Below are 13,439 nucleotides of genomic sequence, written 5' to 3'. Positions count from 1 at the left end.
ATTTCTGTAATTCTCCATTAAACATTAATATGAAGCTGATGTAGGTAATTGCCGAAGCACTGTATTGTGCATCTGAAACTAATAGAACACTGTATGTTAAGTATACCAGAATTAAATAAAAACTTAAAAAAAGAAGAAGAAAATAAAAAGAAATACACTGATATGTTAAAAAAAAATAATAAAACCACTAAAGGGAAGCAGACACCAGTTTTAAGGCAATTCATTACTGTGCTTACGATATAGGCCATCATTTATAGGTTCGTTTTTGCAAAAGCCCGACTTCAAAGGCTCTTCCCTGCTTCATAGGGCCTTTCCCAGACGTGCGCTCTGCTGCCTCCGAGTGGTGGGCAGTACTTGGCTCTTCCTCAGGTTCTGATGGTGAGCTTTCCCCAGAAATGGAAAAAAAAAAAAAGAAAGAAAGAAAGAAAAAAAAGCTGAGTGTAAACAAAAACTTGATTGACTAATTATTATCATTAAACAAAAGGCCTATAATTCAAACATGATTTAAAGAAATACAGATGTGCCTGGGGATATTTATTTGCAAATATTTATTTTAAAAAATGAGAAGGGATCTAATTAATATCATCTTGACACTTCAAACACATTTTCTTATCTAACCTTCACACGAACCATGCTGGGACAGGTCTTCCTATCAGGGTTCTGTCGAGGGAACCTGGCACGTGGGCTAGTGAGTGAGTGGGCTGCGGTTCATCTTCTTGGCAATCTCTTGTTCCGGCTCCTAATCTCTCTGACCCATTTCCTTATCTGTAGAATGAGAAAGGAGTGAAAAATAGTAACAAACAAACAAATAAATAAAATACCTACTTCTCGGAGTGCAGGGAGAGCTGAATGGGATGACAGATCCACAGCACGGAGACATGATTATGACAACTCTTTCATTTACAGATAAGGAAGGTAGGCGCAGACAGTCATTTTCTCCAAGCCACTCAGACAGACTAGTAAGGCTGGGGCTTGAGCCCAGGCTTCTGTAGGTCCGATGCCTGAACTCTTTCTCTCACCTCTTACTGCCTTGAATATTCTAGGAGACACAAAGACTCAGGCATAAAGATGCCTACGCTGGACCAGCTTGTAGTTTGCAGGTAAGCATCCTTTCCATTTAATTTATAAAATGCCTCTAGGTGCCTGGGCGATGCAGTCGGTTAAGTCGATCAGACTCCGGGTTTCCGCTCAGGTCTCCGGTGGTGACCTCAGAGTCTTACGATAGAGCCCTGTGTGGGGCTCCATGCTCAGCAGGGGTCTGCTTGGGATTCTCTCTCTGCCTCTGCCTCTCCTGCTTATGCTCTCTCTCTCTCTCAAATAAATCATTTTAAAAAACAAAATAAAATAAAAATCGAATGTCTCAGTCACCGTCTACTCAAACTCTACCGCTTTTTAAATTGCTCTTCATCCCAAGGTGTGGGGAATCGAAAGCTTAGCTCATTTACCTTCAGTCTTTCTCACCCCAGAATGAATGCTTATCTGGAAATACTGGAGTTCCTGGAGCCATCTCTCTAACATGCAGTAATAATTGATCAGAGTCTCCACCCACCTCCTGCTGGACAAGGGTGAGAGATCCCAGGACCTGAGTTCCAGCCCCACCACGTACTAGTTATTGCACCTCATGTGGTTTCTCCTGCCCGAGTCTCAGGTTCCTTCACAAGGAACTGGAGACACCTGTAGTACACCAACTCACCTCACAAGCTTGTGGGATCAAACGAAGTGGAACCCGTTGCAAATTACAAAGTTCTGTGTGATTGCCACAATCTATCGCCAGGCAGTTCTTCAAATAGGAGACAGATTTCTTTCCCTTGGCAATAATCGTGAGTAATATATTCCAGGATGTTTTGCATTTTCCTGTGCTTAAAATAAAACTGAACCCAAACAAGAATGCAGACATGGTCCTGCGTTCTGCGACTCTTGCGGAGTATCTCCCATGTGGGAGGCCCTATGCTTAGTGCACTGGAGATGAGATGTAGTCCCACCCCCAACTACTTCGCCGTCTAGTGGAGGAGGCCAGACATTTATATAAAATGTTGTATACTTGAAGAGAGGGACAAATACTGTGTGAGAAAAGTCGAAAGAAGCAGCGGTTACTTCCAGTTTAGGGAAATCTGGGAAGACTCCTTGGAGGACAGAATATTGGAGTTGGGTCTTAAAGTCGGCTAATAATGGGGCAAGTAAAGAGCACTACCTGAGCAGAGACTTGGAGGCAGGAAAATGCAGGCTATGTATGGAAAGGGAGGAGTACTTGGACTTAACTGAGTCAAAGGGTACAAAAAGAAAAAGATGGGAAACAGGGACAGGTTTGAGGGTACTTGAAAGTCTGACTGATGGCTTATTTTTTGAATAGGAAATCAAAGATTCATCCAGCACAGGGTTTGCAGGATGCCCTTGAGTGGGTGTAGAGACCAAGGGCAAGCAGAACACTTTGGGGGTCATTGCAGTGGTCCTGTGATGTGTAAGGGAATTCTGAATTTAGGACAGCAGCAGAAACAGGGATTCTATACCTTGTATCTCTATCTTATAGGTACAGAATGTCTTATGATGTCTGTTTTTGTCTGTTTTTGTGTGTCTTATTCTGGATTCTAATTCAAAAGACTTGCCGGAATAAGACATACAAAAAGGCTGGGACTCTAAGAACCGGTAAGCAAATCAGGGTTTGTTTCAGGGTTTTAAATGCATCTGTTTAACAAACATGGCCCAGATGTGTGCTAGGGGCTGAAAATACCGCAGTGAGCAAGATAGACAAGTTCCTTTGTGGGAGGGAGGCAGACTCGAAACAAGTAACCCAGTGCAAAAAGGAGGGAGTAAGTAATAGGGTGATATGACACCGTGTCCAGGGGGGCAGGGCAGGGGTGTGGAAGGTAGGGGAGTGACTCAGGTAGGTGACATTTTGACTGAACTTTAAGTGATGAGTGTAAGACTGCCAGGGGAAAGTTTGAAGGAAGAGTAATCTTCACAACTTTGAATCCAAATTACTTTTTTAGGGAGTTACCTTTTGCCATTAAGACAACAATGTGTGGCCCCCAAACAAGGGACAATCTCTTATTTGCTATCTGGTAGAGTAGATGACCTCGCTTGTCACTTGGGTGTAGTAGATTCTCAACCTCTAATATGACTTCTTTCTCCCAACATGACTATGGGCCAATTTCCTATCCCTTCTTCCAAACAGATGACCTTTGGGTGTCCAAAGGGGTGTTTTTTATTAAGTTTCTCTAAAAGATTAGCTTTATAGATAACATTTAGCACCAAACCAAAGTATCCCAGAAGCTCATATACATTGGATAATCAAGACTTGTCCATTGATACATGATATAACAAATGTCCCTGCTCCATTTAATAGACCAGTAGGCAGTTTTCACAAAAAGACAGGTGAATTTCTAGTCCAAAGGGTGAGTCAACCCATCTGGTATGACAAATGCTGTTTCTGGCTTCATTCCTTGTCTGAGACCTTTTGCCAAAACCTTTTTCATGAATCAATAGTTAAGATAATCTAAGCTGTTCCCAATAGATTCAACAGTGCATTGGTTCCAGGCATAAGACATCAATTTGGTTTGGTTATAAAATTTAATATTCTATAATTCACAGAAAATCTAATTCATGTACCATCTGGTTTTGGAAGAAAGACCTCTGGAAAAATTCAGGGGCTTTCAGGATTAACATTTCTTATCCTCTTCCTGATCTCACTCAAGACCTTTCCACTCACACTAAAAAGTAATCATCTGTCTGGCATATTACCCCTTATTTCAAAAATGATAAGTTCATTCCACCTGGCTTACTTTGTAATATGTCCATGAATATTCTCGTTCCCTTGCCCTGACTAATAGTCTGAAGCCACATTACATGTTTCCTGCTCCCTAGCTGAGGGCTATGAGGCATATACCCATCAGGTCACCACCTGGTTAATCTTCCTGAACCTCCCCATTTGATACTTTGCAACCTAAAAGGTTTACAAAACGCCTTCTCTATGTTATCTCACTTTGTCCTCATGCTGACCCTGAGAACATTCCCATTTTACAAATGAGGCCATCAAAGCCAAGAAGGTGACAGGTCTACCAACTGGGATCCTTGGTCTTTGGTGTACTTCCTGCCCAAGATATGTAACATGCCTACTCCAGAATGCAGTTATGCTCCTGGGACCTTGCCATTAGAGCCTGTCCACCCAGCTTTCCAACCTCTTCTTCTCTTCTCCCATCTCAACCATCAGTCCCAGGGGAGCTGGTGTTTCTACCACTCCCTGAGCCTGTTATGCTCCAGGAGGCTTTATCTGGCCACCTGGGATCCATCCCTAGAAGTTGGTGGGTGGGTTTTGGGATTGAGTAGGTACTTTGCAAGACGGCATGTGGGGTTTTGTATGCATATGCTTGTGTGAGTCTGTCTAGAGAAAGAATCTACAGTTCTTATCGGATCCTCAAATAAGTCAAAGGCAGCCTCCAACCCCAAATAGTTAAAAATTAATTTTATACACTGCTTTTCTTTCACCAGATCTCTCCACTCTCTTGACCTATCTACATTTCATAATTTCTCTTCAGAACCAACACAGGCTCTCCAGATCTCCCTTTCTAGTATAATTTAATTGTTTTCTTCTCTCCAAATATTAATTCGAAAAGGGAGAACCCAGAGTATTCCTAGGGTGGCCTGTACATATGCAAATAATGTGTGATTACTTATCCCAACCAGGAGCACAATGACCTGCAAACCTGAGTCATCCCCTTCAGGGTTGATCTGAAGCCTTTCATTAGTACAATGCTTCCTAAGAGATAAAGGGCGGGAAGAGCTGAGTGAAATATATTTAATTACACTGATACAGATACAGTATCAATTATAAAAAGAAATCCTCTTACGTAGGGATTGTATAGTGATATTCTAGATGAAAACACAAAACTGGTAAAAGTTCAGCCTCTCACTCTCCAGACACCAAAGCACACCAACCCCACTGCTTATTGGGGACATAAAAGCACACAAATCCTTGTAAGAGATTTGGTCTAGGGAGTTCAAGGGGAGGGGCTGGAGTGGTGAGGTGAGTGGAACGTGGGAGGGGACTGCAAAGGATGGTGGCAGGTACTGGCTGTTGGTTCACCAGCTTTGGCCTTGACATCCTTCTAGACTCCCCGCCTTATCACACATTCCCTGACATTCTCTCACTCTGTTTGCCTGAATATCTTCTGCTCCCCTACACTAGTCCATCTTCTGAATGTGGCATACACTATGTCCCATCAGGAATCTACTATATTTTGGGGTTGCTCTTTGGGTTACACTCCCTCTCCTTCTGATTCTGCTGAAACCTTGCCATTTCCCATGAGCAGTGCCGTCACTGAAGCCCTATGCCTAAAGCTGTAGATTATCTACACCCTATATTGCTGGGAGGTGGAGACAGCCTCTCCACTCCCTCACTGTTACTCATTAATTATTATGAAATCCTTCCTCTTATAGGCAGGCCCATGTCACCTGCTTCTGCCACTCTCTGCCTTATCTTGCCACCTGGTACTTCCAGCACATTCATTAGAAACATGGGCATTGCCATGGGGTGCATGGTAGCCCACCCCACCCCACTCCCAACCCCGCCAGAAGATATGTCCACATCCTAATCACTGGAACCCATGAATGGAACTTATTTGGGAAAAGGGTCTTCACAGATGTAATGAAGTTAAGGATCATGAGAGGAGGAGATCACCCTGGATTATCCTGATGGGCCTGAAATCTAATGACAAGAGTCGTTATTAGAAGCACACAGAGAGACAGAAGAGGAGGAGGGAATGTGACCAAGGAGGCAGAGGTTAGAGCAATGGGACCCCAAGTGAACGAAAGAATGCTGGAGCCACCAGAGGGAGGAAGAGGCAAGGGCTGGAGTATTCCTTAGAGCACCTGGAGGAAGTGCAGCCCTGATGACACCTTAACCATGGACCTGCAGCCTCCAGAACTGTGAAAGAACACATATCTGTTGTCTCAAGCCACCCCGGTCATGGTAATTTGTTGTAACAACCACAGGAAACAACCACAGGGAGGACCAGGTTGCATAACTCCCATCACCTTGGATAATAATAAACAGCTAATATTTACTAAGTACTTACAAAGTGCTAGGTATTGTGCTGAAGCCTGTTCATGGATCATGTGTGGAATTCTCAGAATGACACTGTAGCACAGGTACAGATAAGGACAGGAAAGCCCTAAGGAGATAAGTGCATTCCCACCGTCACACAGGCCAGTGTGATGGACCAGCCAAAGCAGGTTGCCTGTCTGGCTACAGCCCATGTGCATCACCACTCAGTGACATTGCCCTTAACGGGGGACGTGGGGTCCACTGGGACCTACAGTGCCACTGGCTCTGTAGCACCTCCACCCCCTCTCTAGGTCACACAGCCTCCGTCCTCCAGCATGGTTGTCCCCAGACCTGCTCTTCCTCTGCTTCGCCAGCTGCAGGATCCCACTTGCTGACCACCCCCCCACAACACACACTTTTAGGTGTCTCATATATTCCCTCCCACTCCATTTGACCTTTGGTCTCTAGGCCAGTAGACTTCAAAGTGGACTACTTGTATCCTTGTGAGCATGCAGAGACTTTCTAAGAGGCAAACAGGCAAGAGTAGTTTTAGGGAGCCATATTTTAGAATCTGAGTTTCCATGGGAACATAACTTGCATCATTCAGTCACTGCCACAAGAATGTTGCGCAACAAACCACCCCAACACATAGTGACTTAAAACAGCAATCGTTCATACTCATGGCAGCTGTGGGTCAGGTGGAGGCCCCGATCTAGGCTGCAGCTCTGCCGTTTGCTGTGCTAGGACTGGCTCCAGGTTGGGTGATCAGATTTACAGAGCCCTACACTCAGACAGACCTGGCACTTGGGCTTTAATACTCTGAGATGAACCCAATGCGTTCATGTTTTGTGAGTAAAGTCTGATGAAACATGCACAAGAGGCTTCAAGCGTCAGTTCACCCGTGGTGCTTCTCTCATCTCCCTGCCCCCCAGGATAGGTGCTTAGCCATCAGCTCTCTGTTCATGCCCAGTGACCACTGCTGCCCGCTGTCCCCATGGGGTTCTGGACATGGGCACAGGGAGGGCCAGTCAGGCATGTGCTCTGGAGTGTCTTCAGGTGGGGCAGGGTAGTGGCTACTTAGGCAGTGTCATGGCACATTATTGGGCAATGAGCAGGGACTTTTTGCTCATTCTCAATCCAAATACCAAGTGCATCCCTGCATGGAGCTTTCTGCCCTTTGGGTGTTGCCCATCCACCATGGACTGAGGTGGTGAGGCAGGAGAAAGAAGGAGTGAATCCTGTTGCGCCACATTTTTATTTTGCAATGGGCCCTACCATTATGTGACAGGCCTGGTGGGGCCAGCTTAGTTCCGTATCTCATTTGGGGCCCAGTGAAGGGCAGCAGCTACCCAGAGCATGGTCTTCTCATAGTACTAGAACCCAAACCAAACTGTGCGAGCACTTTTCAAGCTTCTGCTCACATTTGTCCAGTCAAGCAAGTCACTAAACCATGCTCAAGGCCATGAGTGGGAAACACACCCCACCAGCCACCAGGCGGCCCCTGGTGAGGGTGTGGCCGCATGATGTTATGGACAGTAGAAAAGTAGGAGTCTCCTTCTAAAATGAGTCTCCTTGGGATCCTGGGTGGCTCAGCGGTTTAGCGCCGCCTTCAGCCCAGGGCATGATCCTGGAGTCCTGGGATCGAGTCCCGCGTCTGGCTTCCTGCCTGGAGCCTGCTTCTTCCTCTGCCTGTGTCTCTGCCTCTGTGTGTGTGTGTGTGTGTGTATCTCTCATGAATGAATAAATAAAATCTTTAAAAATAAATAAATAAATAAATAAATAAATAAATAAATAAATAATAAATAAATAAATAAAATGAGTCTCCTTCAGAATGGAGGGCCTGATTCCACTAGCCCTTCTTTCCACCTCCTGTCTCACAAGCGTCCTTCTTCCACCTTACCAAAGAAAGGCAGGGGTGTGTGTGGTTCAACCAATGATGCACTAGTGTAATCCAGGAAAAGGGGTGAACATTCCCAGCTTAATAGTCAGAGGAAATATTTTAACATCTTATTTCAGTATATGTAAATACTTTTGTTATGGGGAACTGTGATATGGTCAACAACTAAAGACTTTTGAGCACAAAAACCTACAATTCTTTAGAGAGAGTGGGATCAAAATATGAAAAGGAGTAAAAGGAATGTTGAAAAACCCCTTTGTTAGAGAACAGCTATGCTGGTGGCTATTAAGGCAGTATGGCATTTAGAAGAGCCACAGCTAAGTCAGAAATGTAACCATTTTATTTTAACATGTAAATATAATAAGCTAGAAATGACATTCTTTGCTACTACTTGAATTTAAGATGAAAAATTTTAAGTGTTAACTTAGAAATGTTGGGGCAGGTACCTGGTTTCTCAAACCATGTCTCCCCCCCAACTGCCCCGCAATCAAAAAAAAAAAAAAATGTAAAGTCCACTCCTCAAGAGCAGAAGAACCTTGCATTTTTATCCAACCTACCACTTTGAGACTTTACTTTCTTCCTTAACCCCATAAGTATAATAATCCAGACACAGAAAAATATGGCATCACTTACATTTGGGATCAAAAAGGATAAATGCTGAAGTCACATCAATAGAGTAGAATGCTGGTTGACAAGGGCTAGAGGGTTGGGAGAAATGGGGAGATGGTGGTCAAGGGGTATACAAACTTTCAGCTCTAAGGCGAATGACTCCTGGAGATCTAATGGTGACTACCGTCAACATTACCGTACTGTATACTTGGCATTTGCTAAGGGAGTAGATATTAAGCGTTCTCACCACCCAAAAAGGTAACTATGTGAAGTGATGGATGTGTTAATGAACTCGATTGTGGTAATTATTTCACAACTATACGTATAAATCATCAAGTTGTACACCTTAATGAAAAACATCACCCTGTACAACTTGAAAAAAAAGAAAAAGAAAACTTCTAACCACCATCAATCATGGCTTAATTTATCTCTTCTTGATTTGAGGAGGATGCAACTATCTAAATCATGTCAAATTTTTCTTCTTAGGACCTGTTTGTGACGTTCTGTGGCAGAAACCCTTGCAAACAGCTTCTTGTCAGTCCTGACATTTTTTTTTTTAACAAGCCAGGTCTCCTGACTCTTTCCAAATAAAGGGTGTTGGGTTGCCTCCTTAGGACTCCCCATCATCATTCTGACAACCAAGAGTTTTTGAAGTTTTTTCTTCTATATGCTGGTAAAAAAAAAAAGTGACACATGCTTCCACTATCTATTTAGACATGTGCCATCAGGAAATCCAGTGATTTCTGTGTTAGGATCATCCTTCCTATCAGAAGGGAGTCATTTCCTCTTATTTTAATCTGGGCAATTTGTCTTGTGAAGTGGTTGTTTAGACTGGTTCTAATATCTGTCCTTTAGGAATCATCAGTAATTTCTTTTTTAATGATTTTATTTTTTTAATTTTTTTTTGAAGATTGCATTTATTTCAGATTGAGAGAGTGCAGGTATGAGCAGGGGAGGGGCAGAAGCAGACTCCCCACTGAACAGTGAGCCAGACAAGGGGCTCAACCCAAGGACCCCAGGACCATGTCCTGAGCTGAAGGCAGACACCCAACCCACTGAGGCACCCAGGAGCTCCTCATCAGTAATTTCTGATTCAACTTGCTTCAGCAACATAGCTTTCGATAACAGTTTGAGATGATCAGTCTATAATCCATTATAACACCCTTAAAACAAATGTAACAGCTTAAAACATGGAAGAGGTGTAGCCCATCCCAGGTTCAAGCTTGCAAGCCAGAGAGAAGAGGGATGCCTTTTAGGACACTACCTGAGCAATCATGGCTGGTGTGCTAGCACAAGTTAGTGCACTGACACCATTGTAAGTCTATTGACACCATTGTTCCAAGACCATTACAGTCACCTGTGCCTGTGGTACCTCTACCATCACTAAATGTGTGTCTTCCTCATGTCTGAATAAGCTGGGGATTTATATAAGAGGCCATATTTCTGTCTTATCCAAGTTGCTTAAAATAAGCCTTAATGCAATTAATATAGGATATGGGGCTGCTGCTGTGATGGTTAATTTTATGTGTCAACTTGACTGAGCTAAGGGATGCTCAGAGAGCTGATAAAGCAATATTTCTGAAAGTGTCTGTGAGGGTGTTTCTGGAAGCATTTAATTTAGGAGACTGAGTAAATGGATCTGCCCTGGCCAATGTGGGTAGGCATCTTCCAATCCATTGGGGCCGCCAATGGAACAAATGGGCAAAGGAACGGTGAATTCACTCCCTCTTCTTGAGATGGGATGTCCATCTTCTCCCACCTGTGGGCATTGGAGCTTCTGGGCCTTTGGGCATCAGGGCTTAGACCAGCAGTTCCCTGGCTCTCCGGACTTTGCCCTGGGACTGGGAACTACACCATCAGTTCTCAGGACTTTGGACTTGGACTGAATTATACCATGGGCTTACCTGGCTGTCCAGCTTGCAAACAGCAGATTGTAGGACTTCTCTTGCTCCACGACCGTGTGAGCCAATTCCCATCATAAATCTCCTCTATTTGTTGTGTTTCTCTGGAGAATCCTGTCTACTACAGAGGCTGTGAGGAATGGTTGCAAAAGGAGCATTTAATAATGAGAATCTTAGTTATATCACAAGAAGGGATTGCTGCTCTGCCTGTGGCCTAACCCCACTGTTAGACCTCTCCTTTGGAGAGGAGACAAAGGAGGAGCAGCTCAGAGGCAATCTCTGCAGCTTGGTGCAAATGAAGCTGTCATTCTTTTGGCTGGCAAAATATAACCCGCCAACCACTCTACCAAATAGATATGCTTCTCAAAGGTGCTAACCATTCTATTATCTCTATTCCCACCTCTGATTTAAGAGCCTCAGAGGCTAGTTTGTAGTTTACATTTCAATGAGATCACAGATCAATTCTGACATGTCAGAAAATCCAATAAGAAGAGACACTGGAATTTATGTGTTTATTTAAAGCTTGCTGGTAAACAATTACATACATCTTACTTATAATAATCTACTACAGTTTATAAGTTACTAGCCACAGCAGGTTGTGGGGTTTGTTTGTTTGTTTGTTTGTTTGTTTGTTTGAGATAGAAAAATAAATTAAAGTCCCCAGAACCTGTAGTATGTCTTACAGTCCAAGATGAGAAGCCATGAAAACAGGGGCAGGAAAGGATTTCTGTGGTCTCGTGTGTGTGTGTGTGTGTGTGTGTGTGTGTGTGTGTGTGTGTGTGTTTTCTTCTCCACTTCTGCAGAGAGCATAGCTAAGGAATAGGACACTGTGATAGTCAACCAATAGCTATTTACTGATATGTACTTTGTACAAGGCTATACCCAAGGGCTACGCAAAAGTTCAAGGTAGCACCCTTTCAGAAAGCTGAGTATCCATCTGAAAATCAGGCTAACAGCACAAGACAGAATGTGCTAATTTTCAAAGGAACATCAGACAGTAGGAGCTGTTGGAGATGGAGGGGACAAAGATGTATGCCTGGCCTGGGCAAACAGGTGAGGCTCTCCAGAGAGGATGGCATTTAGTATGAGTCTTGAGAACAGGTAGCCTTTGGGAGGCAGGGACAGGGGGAAAGAGGACATTCAGGAGGGGAAACCACCTGAGCCAAGATACAAAACTGGAGGTACCCCTCCAGAGGTATGTTGGGGAAGAGGGATGATGGCTCTCAATAGGGCCAGAGGGATGAGGAGATAAGGCTCAAGGGGAGGTAGAGGCTAGAATTGGAGGAATTGGAATGCAATTCGTTCTCTGTAGCTGAGTAATGCTCTAAGAGGCACGGGTCTAGAGTATTTTTTGGAGTGCCTACACCCTGGAAGGTACACTGGGGGTGGGGGGGTGAAGACTTCAGGAGACTTCTTCATCCCTCCAGCTTCTGAAAGACCCTTGGGTACCATATAGTCTTAGTATACTAATTGGCTCCCTGGTGTCTTCATTGAGGGAATGGGAAACTAAGATGCCATCCTCCCTAACATTGGTAGACATTAACTAGGAATTCCACTTTCCCCCCTCTCTCCATCAGTTCTCAGGATGAAAACGAGAAGCCAAGAGAGGAAACAATTTCCAAAAGTCTTTCCTCACAGACAAGAAATGAACTAAGCGAAACACCAAGAGGATTGGGGCCAGCCCTGCGAGGAGAAACTTCATGCACTAAATCGAGCTGCTGTTCTTTGCCAGATGCTCAGCTAGGCTCCGAAGACACAGCGATGAATGAAGCAGACAGGGTGCAAGGCCTCGTGGGACCAATACGCCATTGAGGAAGGCAGATACTAAACAAATGGAGGACAAGTTTAGGAAGCTGTAAGAGGCTATCACAGGGGGTCCGAGGACTGTGTCTGAGGAAGTGGCTCCAGGCTGAGATCTGAAGGACCAGAGAGCATTAGTCAAATGACAAGGGGCTGCCATTGCGAAGACCCTACTCCTTCATTTATTCTCCAACTTCACTGCTGGAAACACTCCTTTAATTATTTTGACAACCTTTACTCACAGTGACTCCGGTCGCCTAGTAATTCTCTGAAGGCTGAACAGTCTGTGCAGATAAGGTGAGTCTGCAAATATTTTTTCTCTTCATGCTACAGAGGCATCTTCCAGACCCCAAGATGTAGGTCAGCTGGCACGTCCTGAGTGTTTGCAGATGCTGTGAAGAGGCTTTTCATATGGTTTGGTTTGCAGTTAACCTTGGACAGTGTTCACATGAAGCTACCAGTGACCTTTAAGCTGTCAAATATAGTGTCTTTGTCTTCAGGCCTCATCCTCCTCCGCACTGCGGGTCACTGCTCTGAAATTCTGACTTCCTTGGTTTCCAGGACACTGAATTACTCTTGTCAAACTCTCTGGCCCGTTCTTCCATCTGCTGTCCCTTCTACTGTGTCAGATGGGATTAGGTTTGGCTGCAAACAACAGACACCTATAATAACAGTGGCTTAAACAAGATAGACATTCATTTCTCCCTCATGTCTGATTCTGGGGATCAACAGTTCAGGGCCAGGATGGCAGATCCACAAAGTCACCTAGAGCCCTGGCCCCAAGCCAGCTTCCATGGTTCCATCTTTAGTGTGCAGCACCCATTCTTGTGATCCAAAGAGGCTGCTCCAACTCCAGCCTTCCACATCCAGGAAGCAAGATAGAACATAGGACAAAAGGGATGCCTGGGTGGCTCAGTGATTGATCATCTGCCTTCAGCTCAAGTCATGATCCAGGGGTCTTGAGATCGAGTACCACATCTGGCTCCCCACAGGGAGCCTGCTTCTCCCTCTGCCTATGTCTCTGCCTCTCTCTGTGTGTCTCTCATGAATAAATAAATCTTAAAAATCTTAAAAAAAAAAAAAAAAGAACTTGGGACAAAAAATAAGAAGACAAGAGACATGCCAACCAGGATCGGTTCCTGAAAGCAATTGCGTGACAATGATTCTTAAAGCTCTTGGGCAAAACAGTCTC

The 13,439-nt window shown here is 44.3% G+C and overlaps 1 long non-coding RNA gene across 1 annotated transcript; it reads right to left on the bottom strand.

Annotated features, from left to right (window-relative positions):
• Positions 1-237: 237 nt before the first annotated feature.
• LOC125754370 (uncharacterized) lies at positions 238-6,169 on the bottom strand. Its single transcript, XR_007408354.1, has 3 exons — positions 6,072-6,169; positions 619-765; positions 238-383 (listed from the first exon to the last, which is right to left on the bottom strand). It is a non-coding gene; the product is annotated as an uncharacterized LOC125754370 (long non-coding RNA).
• Between the last annotated feature and the right edge of the window lie 7,270 nt (positions 6,170-13,439).

This window comes from Canis lupus, chromosome 35 (assembly GCF_003254725.2).
Source record: "Canis lupus dingo isolate Sandy chromosome 35, ASM325472v2, whole genome shotgun sequence".
NCBI lineage: Eukaryota > Metazoa > Chordata > Mammalia > Carnivora > Canidae > Canis > Canis lupus.
The sequence above is the reverse complement of the archived record's forward strand: the minus strand, read 5'-3'. Positions and strand labels throughout refer to the sequence as shown.